Source organism: Myodes glareolus, chromosome 5 (assembly GCF_982192425.1).
Source record: "Myodes glareolus chromosome 5, mMyoGla1.1, whole genome shotgun sequence".
NCBI classification, from domain to species: domain Eukaryota; kingdom Metazoa; phylum Chordata; class Mammalia; order Rodentia; family Cricetidae; genus Myodes; species Myodes glareolus.
The window spans coordinates 53,469,515-53,487,864 of NC_142030.1; the positions used below are offsets into that span (position 1 = coordinate 53,469,515).

The 18,350-nt window shown below is 42.1% G+C and overlaps 1 pseudogene; it reads left to right on the plus strand.

Annotated features, from left to right (window-relative positions):
* The first annotated feature begins 17,091 nt into the window (after window positions 1–17,091).
* LOC148122084 (Nuclear RNase P) lies at window positions 17,092–17,188 on the plus strand (annotated as a pseudogene).
* Window positions 17,189–18,350: the final 1,162 nt, after the last annotated feature.

Genomic DNA, 18,350 nt, shown 5'->3' on the forward strand with positions numbered 1-18,350 from the left:
ATCCTTAAATATATCTCCAAGAAACACAATCAAAGACACAGGTTTACCAATTTATTCCCTAAAGAGAGAGGAGTCAACTAGAGAGTAGTTCAACCTAAAATTAAAGTAAAAACTGAACTTAAAAAAATGCAAAGTAAACTTCAACAAGGTTCAAGATACAAGTGTTTGGGGGCTGCTTCCAAGATCAAGGAGAATATAATATTTTACATTCACATAAACATATCTGCTTACATAATCCTCGCCTTCATAGCATCTTCTGAATTGCAGTTCCCTATAAAATATTCCAGTAAACTTCCACTCTAAGGATCCTATAGTCAACCCACACATTATAAAATGGCATTCTGAGAGCCAAGGTGTCATTTATCACCTGGTTCCAGAATGACATCAGAAAGAAATCCCAGGAGTTTACCTTCCAGCTCTGCTTCCCAGAGACCATGTGTCAACCTTTTGGCACAGCTGACATTGAGTTACCTTAGATTTTTTAATGATGCTTGTTCTACAGAAAGGTGAACTTTTTTCTCCTCTATGATTGCCTCAAATATGGACATGTTTTCCTCCCAAGCAGTGGTTTCCCAGCTTCTGGACAGGTAGCAAGGAGATCCAAAACTCTCTTGACTCTAAAAACAGCCTTTCCCTTTCTCCCCTTGAGTCAGCTTGGCTGAAGGAAAGGCCCTTCTGGGAGGCAAAGGTGCTTGACTCACGCAGCCTTTGCAACAACTCTGTAATACAGTTCTATTATTGCTAGACATATTTATGAGACAAAGTGGCAGGTCTGTACAGAGGCCACATAGCCTGTGAGAGAATAAGCCAGGTTAAACTCAGTGTCTCTTTCAGTCATTAGTCCAAGGAAAAAACCTTGGAGAACTTCTTCTCCGCCTAATGATAGCATCCCCAGCTATGTAATATCAACACTTCCAGAAAACCCCAAAGCTTTGGCCTTCTTGCTCCCTCATCTATGGTATTGAACACTTCACTCCTGGTAGTACTCTTTTTGAACCCTCAGTCCCCCATGCCCTCCGCTCTCCTTTCTCTGCTTCTTCATTCCTCTGAATGGCTTCCTGGCATCCTCCTCCTCCGAGTAAGGACCCCTTCTCTCTCTGCCTTTATCCTTCCCTTTCCCTGGCCAGCCTGTGTCCCTTCTCCCTATCAGTCACTCTGCGTGAGTAAAATCCTTCAACTTTACTTGATTTTGTGTATTAATCTAATCTCCAGTTGAGCATTCTCTTTTAAACTGTTTTCCTACGAAGTAAAGGAACAAACCAAATTCCTTAGCAAGACAATGTTTCCCTCAGCCTGCCCCACCCTCGCCACCCTCCCATCCAACCTCACCAAACCCCCAAGTCCACTCCCCATCTGACTCACCTGTTCCACACACCATATGTCTCCATGCCTCCTCATCAGAAGTCATCTTCTCTTCTCTGCTGGAAAGAAATACCAGGACCTGATGACTAGTGGGAGACGTGTGTGGAAGAAAAAAGTAGAGAATGTTTATTCCAAGCACACAAAGATGAGAGTAAGCCCTCAGTGATAAGTGGGGTTGGGGAGGGAAACCAGACTAGAGAAGGGAAAGGCTATGTTTGGTCAGAGGGACTGGGACTGGTAAACGCCAATGGAAGAACATCATGTCTACTGTAACTCTGCAGTGAAACACAGACTCTCATGCTCCTCACGCAGTAACTATGCGATGCGAAACAACCTTGACTTTGCTTCTTCTGCGATATAGAAGGAAACACGGCCTGAGCACTTGCAGTGAGCAAGGCGCTATTAGAGCGAGGCACTTCATGTGGATTCCAAAGCAGAAAAGTTTAATTTAGACTGTGAACGCCTGTCAGATAGTCAATAAAAGAAAGAAATCAATAGATCCACCATAACGGTTTTTGTGTCGATCCAAGGGCCAAGGAATGTCACAACATCACACCATGCAACAGACTTCACTCAAGAGATTGAGGAGGGAGGTGTATATCAAAAAGCTGCCTCTGAGCCAGGATGGAAAAGGAAAGAAACTGGTGATACCGCTGTTATATTCCTGAAACGGTCTGAAGGGGCAAAATTTGCACAGATTTTTTTATTATATTGGGCAGCTCTTCTCAGTGTATCAGCCATAACTTGGGGAAGGGAAACACTAGTGTTCAAACTCCTGACCAACTGGCAAGTAGGCTATGGTAGATAGGAGTAGCTCAAAGAATCAAGGCATTGTGGACAGTGGGGCTTTGGGGTTAAGAGGGTAGGCTATTGAGGGCTAGGGTTTTAGTGCAGTCTATGGAATTTAACACCCCTACAAAACGTGGCCCGAATGAGTTAAAGCAGTTCACCAGGACAAAGAGGGTAATAGGGAAAAGGCAGGGGAGCCATGGCCACCCTGGACTTGGGGCAGTTGGTGAATGGGGAGGTAAGGTTATTTGATGAGGTCACAGGAGAAACCACCAGAGGAAATTGTGTGCTAGTTCCAGGAAGAACATGTAGCTAACAATCTCTACCACGGCCTGGTTGGGCGACATTAAGAAACTATAGACTGAGGTCAAAACCTGATGCAAGAGACATAATGACAGCTTTGCATTATTTAGGACACAGTATGCTAAAGAGGTTATAATCTTGGAAGAAGGTTGAATCACCTCCTCTATCTCTCCTATTACTGGGGCTTGAGTGATCGGGCTTTAATTTTCTCTGGATTTTAATTCTTCTCACTGGGTGCCAGGGTTTTAAGAAATGGTAGAACTAACTGTAAACACCCATTTCCCACCTGGGATCCCATGGGTCTATGATATAGAGGTGAAGGATTCCATTTCCTCAATAGAGAAGGGACTCTGAGTGAGGATCCACCTGCGGCATGTGATATTGGCAAGACCAATATAGGCAGCTTCCATATGTACCCAGTCACTCTTTATAACGTCCGTTTTTCTGATCATAAAAGAAGTAGGTAGAACCAAATAAGACACAAGACACAAGAGTGGGTCGTCACCACACTCAACAGGGGTCAGGGCTAACAGTCCAAGGAGACTTTATGCCTGGTACCAGGGTTTTGGGGTGAAACCAGAGGGCAGACTACAAACTCGGAAATGAAGCCTCACTGAAGAGAAAGGGTCAGAGGTGGGGTTGGTGAAGAAAGTGAAAATAGTCTTAAAGACCATATCTGGGGGGCACCTTTGCCTCTAAGAATACCAAAGGGGTGCTGGGAACTCCACTGTCACACCCTCAATGTCAGGCAAGTGTGTATACCAACCAAAGTAGAACCTTACCAATCGCCACTGGTGAATATGGTGCACAGCGATCAATGAGCTAGTGGGTGAGTTTGCCGCAGGCAACCTGGAGATAAGAAAGAGGGTTCTAGAGCAGCTTAAACTCCTGATGGGGTGCACGGGAATCAGGATATCCTATTGGGTCACCAACACCAGTGTCAGGGTGTTGCGGTATTCAGAGGGCCAAAAAATGCCACAAAATCACACCACACGACAGACCACATGTGAAAAAGGCTGCCTCTGAATGAAGTTGGAAAAGAAAGGGGCGGGCTGTGAAGGCATGGACATTATAAAGGGTATGGAACGTGTACATAAGGAGAATATACAACCACTGGTGGCTGTGGAGTGTTGCATTTGGCCACCGGCACTAAATCACTGCTGCTGGCACTAAGTCACTGAAGGTGGACTGAGGGAGCACCTGGTTCTGGAATATGAATGACTCTCAGTTGGCCAACACCTACCTAGCTACAAGTTTCTTAAATATGACAAATACCCATGTCTAAAACATGAAAATGAATGAATAAAATTATCTTACATTTCACTAATAATTTCACTAATAATTATGAAATGTATGTCCAAGAGCTTGCCATATTTCCAGGAAACATATGCTTATTAGTATAATGAACTTAGCCATTAAAACTAATATTGTGGTACATTAAAACAGAATGTATCTGGATCATCCATCTGAAATTTTTATTAGTATTTTTGAGTATTCTCTTTTCCTTAAATTTTCCATTGCTTACCTTTGAAATGACTTCAATATTTTAGCTTTAGATATTTTTATTTTTTGAAATTGTTTTTATAGAGAAAATGTAGACATAAAAGCACATGACCAACTTAGTCACATTCTAGCTATTGACAGTCGATTGATACTGGGAATAGGAGAGTCAATGTCTTTGTGGTATGGCTATTGGTACAATGACCACACTGCAGTTGAAGGTCCTCTACACCTGTTTCTATAATGCCAACACTGATTGTCTTAGTAAGTTAGCTTTAAAAAAAGGCATGAAGTTTGAAGGTTGGGGTGAAGGGGATATAGGGACATGGGGAGTCTGGAAGGAGTTGGGCAAATGAGTATGAATATAATTAATGCATTGTGTGGATGGATGGAATTTCCAAAGAATAAATTTAAAATTTGATATTAAAAATGGTAAGTGCAAGGGAAACCTTTAAAGCAGGATCACACAATTTAAGTCCAAGAACCAAGAGCTGTGCAGTGGCTTTGATAAATAGTTACTTAGGGAAACAGGAGAAGGGGAGCCTCATCATCTTTGGTTACCTAAAGGATTCCAGTGCCGAACTCTTTATTACACTACAGGCTCCCAAAGCCACACCTAGCCCTTCTGTGCCTGCTTGTGTTTGCCACTGTCTTCTCCATCAGCCTATATAGTTCCTCAAGACAGGATGGTGTTGAGGTCATCTTTGTAAGGGACATTTTCATGACGAAGATTTCTTTCACAAAATAGATTCAATATTCCCTCATGACAATTTGGGGATTGTGTGTCCTTGGCAGTCTCAATACCATCAGGCAGCTTGTGAAATACCTAGAGAAGTCCTTAAAATGCTTATATCCATTTCCAGTCATCTCTGGGAGCTGTCTCACTTGTCTGTACCTGTATATTACTGCATGGAACCAAGCTAATCCTCTGGCTGATTTTAGTCTGTGATTGTTGAACTGGATTTTTCTAGTGTATTGAGGCTCCTCTGGATCTGACTCAATGAGAAAGCCTGTCTGAAACCTAGAGCCTCCACACTTCATTTCTAATGAGATACTGATTTTGCAGCCTTTCCTCTCATAATCGAGAGAGCCTTTTTTTTCCAAATGGGTCGGTTGTAACTTGAGAACACTTAGGTTATTTGATTTATGGAATATGTACAGAGGATGGGTTTCCGATGCCAGGAAAAACTGGAACAGCTAAGAATTGACTGATTGCTGGAACACTTCCCTGCTCGTCTGTAATCACTTATGTAGACTAAGTGTTAATGCCTAATTATTTGGCAACGAGAAAATCTGTTTGTAAAGATTCACCTTCAAAACGGCCAGTAGATTTCCAATGCTCTCTTCAACTCATAAGAGTTCCGGGCTGTGGACATCTGATCTCAATCAACTGCCTCAGACTAGGGTCCTACAATATGAAGATGTCTTTAATCTTACAGAGCAGCAGAGGCTATGGTCCAGTAGCTCTGCATTATTAGTAGTATGTCCTTAAATCTTAAGGGACATGGCCAATAGACTATTGCACTCTTTAGAAATTAAATGAGAATGAATGGCTATGCGTGTTAATTGGATTATGAATGAGAATAAGAAAAACAGGTCTTGGATTTATGCACGTGCAAGCTTGTATTAGTGTGTAGGTTTGTGTAAGCATACCTATGTGCATATGTGTACATGTATGGGCCTGCATGTGGATGTCAGATATTGACACCAGATGTCTCTTTCAATTACTCTCTACCTTATTACTGGGTTTCTTCCTGAGCCTGTAGTTCACCAATATGGCCAGGCTACTTGATCAGTGAATTCGGGGGAATTCTCCTGACTTCTTACCCCCGCATGTGCTACTGCCTCCAACTTTTATATGGGCACTGCAGATCAAACTCAGGTCCTTACATCATTTGAGGGACAAGCTCTTTACCAAATGAGGCATCTCCCCACTTACAATCTTCTAATCTAGCAAACAACTTAACATATAAAAGTCTTCTTTGCCTCAGATATATTAAAAAAAACAGTAGTCAAACATAAAATATTCATCATTTGCACAGACATGTTCTTAAATTCTTGGAACATAGATGAATAGATAAGGAAGGAATCCTACTGAAACTACAGAATGCAACTCATGAGGTTAATGAATAGAATATGGTGCCCAGTAGACAGTCATCTCCAAGTCAAGGCGAAGTTCCATAGTTCAACAGTGTCTGAACCCACACACAACTAAGAAGCTGGGATTTATAGATTTCACTGCATCTTCCTTTGCATGTTCAGGCAACAAATATAAAAATTTTATTATTGGGGCATATAATTTTCTATGAGAAGACTGTCAATTTTTAAAATGACTAAGCTATCCCAACATGGGAGAGTTAAGAAGTACAGGGGCAGGCAATAGGTGGTGGTGAGAGAGTAACTTGAGGGACTGGAGGAAATGAGATCAAGGCAAGAAATCAAGGGCAACTTTCACAAACGTTAGACTTGATTGACTAGGTGGAAAGTGATCTGGCATTGTTAGTGATGAATGGTCTAGAGCCTTGACCTTAATTTAGAGAGATAATAGACATTAATATTCACCTTTTCATTCATTAATCATTTATATGCTCTCTGTGTATGAGACATGTGTTAAAGGAGCATATTCTAGCATTGGCAATCAAGAATGGCAAATCCTGGTACTAATGTGACCACTACTCCCATGACAGATATCATCAACCAGTCACATCACTCTTCATATTCCTGACGTGAACACTGTCCTTTTGATCACAGACATAAATTCTCACTATCTTTCCACCAGAGGAAGCACAATGCAGCAAAATCAGGAATGGGTATGGGCACCAGCGTGATGTTAAAAATGTAGGGATAGGAGCTAGAGAGTTGCCTTAGGAGTTAAGAGTACACGCTGCTCTTGCAGGGGATCAGTTTTATCTCCAGTATCAGTGATGGGCAGCTTACAGCCACCTGTAATTCCAGCTCCACCACCCTCTTTCAGACTCCATCATGGACACCCACATTCATTTGTGCACAGATCTACACACACACACATACACACACATAATTAAAACAATAAATCTTAAAACAATAGAATAGGCATATAGAAGTGGACATATCAAAACAAGTAACACTTGTAAAGGAGACAGGAAATATGTAAATCACTAGATATTCTGATCAATGGAATTTATTCATCATAGTAAAAACCTGACATTAAGATTTCCATCTTAGCCAATTAGAGGTTGCTTTTTTATTGCTGTGATAAAATAATTGACAAGAACAATTCAGGAAAGGAAGGAAGGGGTTACTCTGACTCACAATTCCAGGGCACAGTTCACCGTGACAGGGACATCATGGCATTAGGAGACTGAGGTTATTGGTCACCTTGTTCCTCCTGTCTGGATGTAGACAGTAATAAGTGCTGGCATTCGGCTCACTTCCTTCTTTTTATTCTAAGTCCCCCCCAAAAAGTGCTGCCATGTTTAGGGTGGGTTTTCCTACGCAAGTAGCCAAATCTAGAAACTCCCCTGCAGATTTTCTCAAAGATTTGTTTCCATGGTGATTCTAAATCTCATCAGGTTGACAATTAAGATTAGTTATCACACCTGGCAATATCATTCTCTGAGTTTTATGAGGAAAAATGGGTCTATAGGGAGAGAAAAAAAAACAGTTTTAAGGAATTAGAGCTAAAGTTTCTTGTGAAACATTCAAACAGAAAAATGCTAGTAAAAATGGTTATGAGATTTTGTAAGTTAGATACACTATCAAAGCCAATAAGAGACGATAGTGTAGGGGGTTTCTGTAGTACGAACATTAAAGTTTCTTTTTCTAGGTTTGGATCTTGTCTCCATCAAGTACCATTATGAGCTCAGTCAAGGTTCGAATATGTCTTAACCTCTTGTATCGTTATGTGACAGAGGCAAAAGTAGTACCTATCACACAGGGTATCTTGAACACTACCTGAATTCCCACACTATGTGCTTTGTCATTATATTTGGAGGGCAGATGAATCAGTGTTACTGCTCAGAAAAGAAAAATACAAAGTAAGACAAGACGAGTGAGCACAGAGCACTGAGCACACCACACTCTAAAGTGTTTGTCGTCTAGTTCAATGAAATGCCAGGTGATGTGATATAAACTACAGAGGACACAGGGGGTCCAGGTCAAAATAGATGATTATACCCTGAACACAGAAAAGAAATTTGTTCTTTTAAGTACAGAGATGGTTTAGAAACCAGACTGCAGCAGCGAATTCTGAGCCAATTAGATCCTGATAGAACAGTGGTTTCTGAACATGGGAGTTGTAATCCCTTTGGGAGTCAAACGACCCTTTCACAGGGGTCCCTTATTAGATGTCCTACATATCAGATATTTACATTATAACAGTAGCAAAATTACAATTATGAAATAGCAACAAAAATTATTTTATGGATGGGGATCACCACAACATGAGGAACTGTATTAAAGGCTCACTGTGTCAACAGGGTTGAGAACCACTGTCCTAGAAGGATCAGATGTATCTCAAAAGGAAGTGTGAGACCTATACCAGCACCTATACTTACTTAAAAGTCAAAATGAAGAAGCCAAAGACAAGAGTTTGATGGTGAAATGGTTCAATAAATACCATGGTGGTTCCAAACAGCCATTTCCATGATGCTAAGAGTAACTCCAGGTCACGAATTTGGTTGCATCTGCTGCAAAATACTCCAGAAATGATAAGAATCAGAGAATAGCACATCAAGTCTGTTGTGAAATACACTTTTTGTGCACTGTGGAGATGTGTCTTTGCCAAGGTACCTTCTGATTGGATTTTAAAAGAGCTGAATGGCCAATATCTAGGAAAGAAGAGGTTGGGTAGGACTTCTGGGCAGAGAGAGAGGAGACAAGGCGAATGGAGGCATGGAAGAGATGCCAGAGGACACAGATAGGAAACAGGAGGTGCAAAATGGAAGAGACGTAAAAATCCATGAGGCAAAATGGATTAATATAAATAGATTAATTTAAGTTATAACTCCTGGGATAAGCCTAAGCTATGCACCGACTGAGCTTTCATAATTCATAAGAAGCCTCTGTGTCATTATTTGGGGCTGGCAGGAGAAAACAAAGTCCGTCTACACAGGTCGTTATCACCTTCAAGTGGAATTGCGGAAATAACGCTTGCCAAAGTCAGTGTGAGCACATGCCACTTCTCCCAGAGAATTCTCTCAATCAGAACCTCCAACTCTACTGCTAGCCGGACATACATCAGTTAAGCAGCTGTCATGTTTCAAGGACATTTTATATCCACTCTTCCTTCATCCGTCTCTGCTTTCATCACCTTGGCACAGGTAGCGCTTCATCTTACCTGGGTGGTTTGCAGAAGTCTCCCTGTAAAACATTCCCCAAACTGAGCCATGTGATTTCCCAGCTTTGAATAAAACTACAAGCCTGGGCTGTGCACCATGCCATTACTCTTTCACTTTGCTCTTACTTCCATCATCTGTATTTGGGTCTCACAGACCTCCACACCCTCACCAAATATACCAAGCTCTCTCCTGAATCTTCTATGCTGCTCTTATAAGCCCTTGGATTTTCCAGGGGGTACAAATGAGACCTACAGTTATGGCAACTCTCATGTCAAGTGTGAGTCTTCCAGTACTTTTTCTGGGCTTGCCTCTGGGTAACCCATATCTCTTTCTAAGACCTCCTCTTCAATTGTCTTCATTATGTTTTTCTGATATGCTAACTTTGGTTTACTTATGACCTGTTTGCTATTGTATCTTTCACTGGAATATAACCCCCAAAAACAGCAGGAACCAGGGTTGGCTATTGTCCAGATTAGGCTCAATAGACTCGTTGTCTAGAATCCATGATACCTTTAGGTTCCCTTAAAATATTTTATTTATGTTTATGTGATATATTATGCTTATTATTTTGTAGTATGATAAATGTCTTGAAAATTTAGGTATAGAAGAATTATGCCTCAATATTATAAAGGGCATATTAGATCTCAAATCCAGACAAATTGATGCAATGTCTATATAACATATCAAAGCAGATGCTGGCCATCAGCTACTCCCTGCATCTCTCAGTCCCTCGCTATTACAGGGCATGACTGGCATACCCTGATCCCTACCCTAAACTTCCAGTCCAGGGGCTGGGCTGCTCTTCCCCAGATGCATTCCCTATATAATTCAGCCACTTTGGTTACTGATCCTTTTCTGTCCACTCTAGTGGTCAGTCTCTTGGCCCAGACTGCCCAGGAGTTGCTATCCCTTCTCCACCCCCTACCTTTACATGGCCTGCTCAGGTCATGTCCAATTTGTACTTTCCCAGATATCCCTGCCTCTGGCTGTACTTGCCTGTTTATCTACAATAAAGCTTCTTCTCCACTACACATAGGAACAGCCACACCCTTTCCGTTTTACTTCTTTCCTTCATTCATATGTGGCAAACCCACAACCAACATCATGTCAAGTAAGGCTAAATTGAAATCATTTGCTTTCAACTCAGAAACAAGAGTGGTCACTGTCTCTTTTCTAATCCAATATCATTTGAGAAGTTTTAGATAGATTACATAGGCAAGACAAGAAATAGACAGCAAAGTATGTGTGTCAATGCCATGACTATATGTGCCCAAAGCCCATTAGAACTATTACATTAAGTTTCAGGACCCAATATCAACACACACTTATACTAGTAGCTTTTCTGAACATCCACTAAAAATAAGTAACATATAGAGAAATAAATATAATGAGGGAAGCAAACTTTATAGTAATGAAAACTAGGAAATTGTAGAAAAAGATATTATAGAAGTAACAAAATGGAAAAATGTGCCACATTCATGAATTATAGGAATATTGTTAAAATATGCATATACCCAATGCAATATATAGATTTAATGCAATCTTTATTAAAAAGTCAATGATGCCTTCAGAGAACTAAAATACAATACCAAAATTCATATAGAATCAAAAAAGGCTTTAAATAGCCAGCATAATCTTAAGCAAAAAGAAGAAAGCTAGAAATAGCTCAGTTTCTGAATTGAGGACATACTACAGAGCCATAGTATTTAAAGCAGCATGGAGAAGATGCTTAGGCCGATGGAACAAAACAGGGATTCTGTAAATAAGCCAAAGCACCAGAGCCAACCTATTTTTGTCAGAGGTGTCAAAACGTATATCGAAGAAAGATCAGAGTTGTCTGTAAAAGGTGTTAAGAAAACTGGGTATTTACTGCAAAAGATGGAAACGTGACTCCAACATTTCACCCTGTCCAAAGTTAGTTCAAGATGAACTAAACACCTACACAAAACACTCAAAACTGAGGAATACACTTCAGGAATTCGGTACAGCAAATGATTTCTTGAGGACTCCCAAAACAAAAGAGCAAATGGGATCCCAGCAAAGTGAAATGTCTGTATAAAGCAAGCAAAAAAATAAATAAAATAAGCAATCTACAGGATGGAAGAAATTATTTCCCAACAATTGTTATAATGAAGGGTTAATACCCAGAAACTGTAAAGAAATAAAAAATTCGCAGCCATGAAGAATTAATCGAACCTAAATGAGTAAGTAATGTAAAACTTTCTTAAAGATCTTAATAGTTCTATATAGCATCTTATCTTCTGCACTGAAGATGTAGTTCAGTGATTCTCAAAGTGCCTTGTGCAAAACTAACATTTTAGAATTGTGTGAGTCATGGGAAATATCTTATAATTATGAGGGATAAAATGGAATTCACAAGGTGACTTAGACGTTCTATATGCTGTGGGTAGAGGAGGCTCCCTAGCGATAGGTACCAGAGTAGGATTTGCCTAAAATTGATTTGAGAGAAAATGTTCTCTGGAAGAACTGGAAGGGTCACAAGGAAATGAGACCATGAGGAGGTTTCACAAAAAGCTGGTACACAAGACAATTTTGGCCTAATTCTACCTGGAAAGTAAAGAGATGCAAACATCACTTAGCAATGCTGTCTAAGTTTATGCTCTCAGATTTACCAGCCATTGCTGGGAAGGCTGCCATCAAAAGGGTGAAAATCCATAAGCACTATGGGTCTTGATGCCTGTTAGCAACAGCGCCTGTGGGCAGAGTTCCCAAGAAAGTGCAGAAGACACTCTTCTCAAATACATTACTCCGTCCCCTGGCAAGGAGACTTATTATTCACACTCTGTTTTGATTACAGTGAAGATATCTTCACAGCCAATTTTGTAATTCTACGGAATTGAGGAGACATAGACAAGAATAGGTATATTAAGCATGTGTAACACACATAAATGACTTACGGTCAAAAGATAGGCCTTTGAGGCTAAAAACTATCATAACTTTGTTATAACTACTATCATCTAGTAGTAATTAGTCCCTTGCACCTGAGATGACTCTCAGAATCTCACTTAACTAATTAAATGGAAGAAAGTGACATCATTGGACTAGAGAGGTGGCTCCGTGGTGAAGAGAACGTATTGCTTTTTGTAGAAGACCCCAGTTTGGTTCCAGCCACCACGTTAGGTGGCACAAGGGGATCCAAAGCCTCTGGCCTCTGGGAGTACCTAAACTCACATACACATATCTGCACAGAGACATATACACACAGTAAAAAAAATAAAAACACAAACCTTCAGAAAGAAATATCATGACGCATCTTCCAAGAAGAGGTCATAAGAAGGCCCACAGCTTCCAACTTTAGTGCTTGCCCTGGATGCAGCCAGAAAGAAATCTGAACACTCTAAGCTGCCTTGCTGCTCAAGCTTGGCATGGAAAATCCAAGAAAGAAGAGACAAAAAGAAGGGAAGAGAGAGAGTAACAGGCAGGCACATGGACACAGAGAAGGAGAGAGACAGAGAAGCCAAGTTGAGCACCTACTCACCCAGATATCAAAAATTGACTATTAAATAAGCTATTGTGAACCTTCCAACTCCACCAGATACAATGTAGAAAAGAAAGAAGGAACCAGCCTACAGCTAAAATAAGGACCCTGAGCACACCAGCTAAATTAACTCTCAGCGGGTTGACATTTGGATATGTAGCTGGGACCTTAGTTACCCAAAAGTCTCTCTGTACCATCCACATTCAGGACCACAATATCATGAGAAATGATGCTACTGTTCCCAGTCCCTAAGTTTTTACTGTAGTTTATCAGACAGTAGCTGATAACTGGCATCCACTGTTCTAGGGACTCTCTAAGGGGAGTGATTGAATATCCCAATCAGTAACTAGCTGTTTACAATAGCCATGATATTAAAAACAGTAGTATGTTTAATACTATTAATTATTAATATTATCATTAAAGTAATGCCGGTTATTTAGAAAACACATAAAAGCCCAAGAAGATAACTAAAATTACCTATACTCCTACTACCAAGATGCAGCTTTAAAATGCATGTGCCATGTATTAGCATGAATAAATGTCACTTCTTAGTAAATAAAAGCACAGCCGTGTATTAAAGGTTTACAATAATAAAAGTTTTGTACTGCTCATGAGTCATGGGTTAAAAGGGATTTTTTTTTCAGGCAACAAGGGGAGGCAACTTGACCTATAGGTTCCAGGAAGCCTCCTCCCTATAAATGGTTGATTTACAGAGCCCATGTTAGCATGCCTCTGCTCCACAAGATCTGTAATGTTTGAAGAGGCTAGCCCAGGCTAGCTCTCACATAGGAGTCTCAGAAGAGCAGAAGGGAGAAGATGAGCAAGACCTCTTGAAGCCTAGACTCAAAACTCCTGCAGCTTTATCACTTCTGTCCGTTCCTGGGCAATAAAGCCACGAGGCTAGGGAGAGCAATGTCAGCCAGAGACAGTGACTCCAACACTTGAGGGAGAATGAACTCTGCAGAGGTGCACATGTGCAGGGATGGGAGACCTGTGAGGCTAGTTCTGCATCCTACAACATTATACTTTGAATTGCATTTTTCCCAACAAAGTTTTTAAGAACTGTTGTGCTTACAACATGTTTGAAAAACACAATTTAGATTAGTAACCTTTCTTAAAGGTATCACTGGTGGTCCCCAAAGAGACGGAGTGACACTATTAGGAGGTAAGGCTTTGTTGGAGTGGGTGTGGCCTTGTTGGAACTGTGTCACCGTGGAGGCAAGTTTTGAGGTTTCATATATGCGCAAGTCATACCCAGAGTCTCAGTTCACTTCGTACTCTATGCAGGATGTAGAGCTCTCAGCTCCTTCTCCAGCACCATGTCTGCCTGCATGCGGCCATGCAGCACGGCCATAATGATAATGGACTAAATGTCTGAAACTGTAAGCATTTAGTATGCTTTTCTTCATAAGAGTTGCTGTGGTCATGGTGTCTCATCACAGCAATAGAACCCTAACTAAGACAGTATCCATTATCCTCCAAGCATTTCTTTTCTCTATGGAGAAACCTTGAAGCTCTCCAAACAAAATTTTCAAAGAATAAATCATTTCCTTCAGGTTCCATTTACCATGCTCCAAACTGCAGGTTACTGTCTGGGGCTAAGTGAACATGGCCTAGCACCACATCCTTAGAGTTTTGGTGTCCTCTGAACTGGGAGACTGAACGATGGGTAGTGACGGGGTCACTGGGGACTTGGGATAACTTTTATTGCCATATTCTGATGAAGAGTTTATCTCAAAGACTTGTAAATACAATAAACTGCATTAGAAAGGTCATCACCAAGATTCATTTCTGAGGGAAGTATGCTTTAGGCAGAAACACCTCACCTGCTGGGCTTATGCGCCCCAAATATTAAACCCTGCAAACACATAAAGGTTAAACAAAAAAGTCAAACTCAGCAGGTGACCTAGGTAAATGGGTCAGTTTGAAAAACACCCAGAAAGAAATGGTGGCAACTGGATCATTGTCTTGAGTCACAACATGGATTTCAACTCTTCATTGACAGAGCCATTAATCAGACACTTATTTTTAGAACATCCTAGAAACTAAAGTTTCATTCTGGCTTGCCATTGTCCTCTCTTAGGTCAGTGATACATGGCAGATTATTTTGATGCCTACTAAGGAGCATAAGCATCTATCTAATCCATCCATAGTATCATGAAGCACACAAATGTCGGCATAGCACAGATTATACCTGGTCAGAATTCTTCCAGACTAATATCTTAATTAGATGGCCCGGTAGTGTCTGTTCTGATGTAAAGAAGACTTGGGAATAAATGCTTACCTACTTAATATGCCTATAAGGTTTTAAAAATGAATGAGCAATATTGATGATGATGGGGAGAAAATGGAACTCTTATGAACTGAAGGTTAGAATAAAAATTGGCTTGACTGTTTTGGGAAGTAGTATGGTGACTTCACGTACAAAATTGCTACATTGCCTAGGAAAAGCAACAATCTGTACACTGAAGAGCTATTTGTCATTACATCATTATTTACAATCCCCATGATACAGAAACAATCTAGATATTTATGGCATAGGGAAGGTGGATCTCTGGGGTCTGATGGTCAGCTGGCAAAGCCAATAAGCAAGCACCATGTCTGATGAGTGTCCTTGTCTCACATTCAAGTACTAACCTTTAGCTTTCAAGATCGAATTAGATCAAGCACATTCAAGATGGTATGGCCATGGAAGAGAAACTCTGTCTCAAAAACTTAAATGAAGAGCAACCCCTGGTCTCCACCTATTTATGTGCACACATACATGAACACAAACATCACACATACACACATGAACACACACACAGCACGCAAACAAGGTGCATAGTTATCAAAGAAGACACCTAATATCAACCTCTAACCCACATGTGCCAACACCAAAGACTGTTGTGTAGGCTTAAGAACTTTAATTTACATTCTGAGTCTTGGTTCTCCATCTGAGACTTAGGGATCCACCAGTATATTGATTGGGGTAGTGAAAGTGAGTTTCTGGTGTTGGGAGCCACCTGGAGGCACAGGTGGTCCTGCAGTTTGGAGGTAGCCATGTGGGGCTGAGCAACCCTGCCTGCACCCTTGCCTGCACATGCTCAGACCAGCAGAATGGCATTAACCAATCAGGACAGCGTTCAAGCTGCTCCACCGTTTAAAAGCAGATGCCTCGGGACCCTACTTCCTCTCTCTAAGCTTTCTCTCGTCCCTGCTCTATCTTCCCTTCCCCCAATTTTCCTCAAGGAAATGCTCCAAATAAAGATGTGACCAGAGAAGGAATTCTCGTTTTTGGTGGCGTTCATTCCTGCGGGACAGGATGGCCCCCCGCAACTGGTGCCGAAACCCGGGACGCTGAGGGACCCTGACAACTACGCCGGGGGACCCTGAGAAAGCCCGGGAGAAAAAGCCAAGATCAGACACCAGCACAGAGAGCCTTGAATTTCAGAACTCTGAGAACATGGAGCGGTGAGTGACGTCTGTGAATCCCCAGAAAGGGGAGGAAAAGAAATGTAAAAAGGAATTTCAAAGGATAGGCCTAAATAGAAAAGAAAATACAAAAAAAAAAAAAAAAAAAAATCAAAGTTAAGGTATCTGAAAGAAGGTACAAAAAGCAACGGGGAAGAAAAATCCCTTAAGTTCAATGCAGGTGGAGCTGAGAAAAAGCGAGGTTTACGGTTGGGAGATCCGCGGCTTCCTCCGTGCATACTCGCTGATAGAGACTGGAGGCAACAGTCTCGTAGGGAGGCAAACTTGATCACTGCCTTCCCTGTTCTTAAAGAGCCACAGAGCTTTTGGAGGTGATTTTCGCCTAATTTTGTTAGAGAGCTCAGTCTCTGGCTCTCACGTACAAAAAACTTTAATTTTTGACTGAGAAAGACAAGCTGCTTGATCGTGCTGAGAGTGCTGGCGGCAGCCGGCCCGCCTTTGAGCGGTAATGCCTGATTAAAAACACGGAAGTGGGCCAGGCACGGTGGTGCACACCTGTGATCCCAGCTACTCAGGAGGGAGACGCAAAATTGCACTCTCCAGTGCTAGCTCGTTCGGGAGGCGTGGCCATGCTAACCAGTTGCTGGCGGGAAATTTGCTGGAGTCCTCAGAGGCCTGCGAATAGCCAGGTCGCGGGCAGGCTAAAGTCCGTGTGACATCAGAGGCTATATGTCCCGGCCTTCTGGCGGGGCTATGGTTTTTGGAGGACTTTTTCAGCACCTGAGCGGACTCGCCTGACTGAGGCGGAAGCTGTGTGGTGAGCAGCGGCGCCATAGAAGGCAGAGAGGAGCTGAATCGGCTCTGCGGGAAAAACTGTGTTTCCATAGCATCATGGGCGGGCGGAGATGAGTTCCCAGAGAACGGGGCTCCGCGCGCGGGCAGACCGGGCCCTCCACGGGTGGGCGGATGCCCCCCCCCCTCGCCGGAGCTTGAAAAAGACTCACAGCCGGCGGTGCGAATTCATTGCCTGAGGTAAAACGGCGAGCCCGCGCAAGGCCCGGGGCGGAGCCATGCCTTTGGGCCATGCGGAGCGCGCCATTATGGGCTTCAGAGGCGGAGCTGTGGCAGCCGCCGCTGTCCGCTGCTGCCGCCCTCAGCCAAGGTCGCCAAAAATTCAGTCAGATAAAAACATTTGTCGCCAAAAGATTAGTCAGATAAAAACATTTATCCCCCAAACATCGCCCCTTTGTCAGCAGGAAATAGTAAGATGATCGATGCTACGCCCATTCTCCCTTAAAGAACTGGTCGTGATTATCATAATAAAGGCATGTTTACCTGGTTACCGTATCCTAGGTAACAAAGAAAGGCGGACCTTTTGCCTGAGGCACCTGGTGAGATAAACAATGCTACCTAGAGGTTTTTCCATCTGAATAGGGGAGCTGGAGAGATGGCTCAATGGTTAAGAGCATTGCCTGCTCTTCCAAAGGTCCTGAGTTCAATTCCCAATGACAACTGCTTTGGTTTTTAAACAATAGAGGGGGACTACATTACCAGTGACAGCTTCCCCCAGAGAAAGGATTTCTCTTGCATTCTTTACATTTAATTTTTAATTCAAAATTTTGCTGGTACAGGCAAACAAGATTTGCTTTTTGAAGCAGAGACCTGCAGATCTCTAAGTTCAAAACCAGCCTACTTCCAGTACTGATTGTGCTGAATTTTTACACTGAGAGTTTTTAGTACTCTTAAATGTTAATTTGGGAGGAGAGTTTTGTTTATGTTTTTCTAGGAATGCTGACATACATCTGGATGCCAGCGAGACCGACCAGAGAGATAAAGAAGACGACCCAGTGGATGCTGAGTGTCCTGCTGTGAAAGATTCATGCGGAGACAGCAGAGATGACCTTCTGGGCGGTGCCAAGAGCAGCTGTTTCACACCATCGACTTGAGCAACACCCTGTGCAACCTCTTATCTCTTACTCTACTTTGCCTTTTCCTTCCTTAGGAATGGGTGGGAGCAGAGATATCCTTGGCATGCTGCGTCTAGGTGGGGACCAGATTGGAAAATAGTTTTGCCTTATTGCTCTTAAAGACAATAATTAGGGGGAGATGTTGGGAGCCACCTGGAGGCACAGGTGGTCCTGCAGTTTGGAGGTAGCCACGTGGGG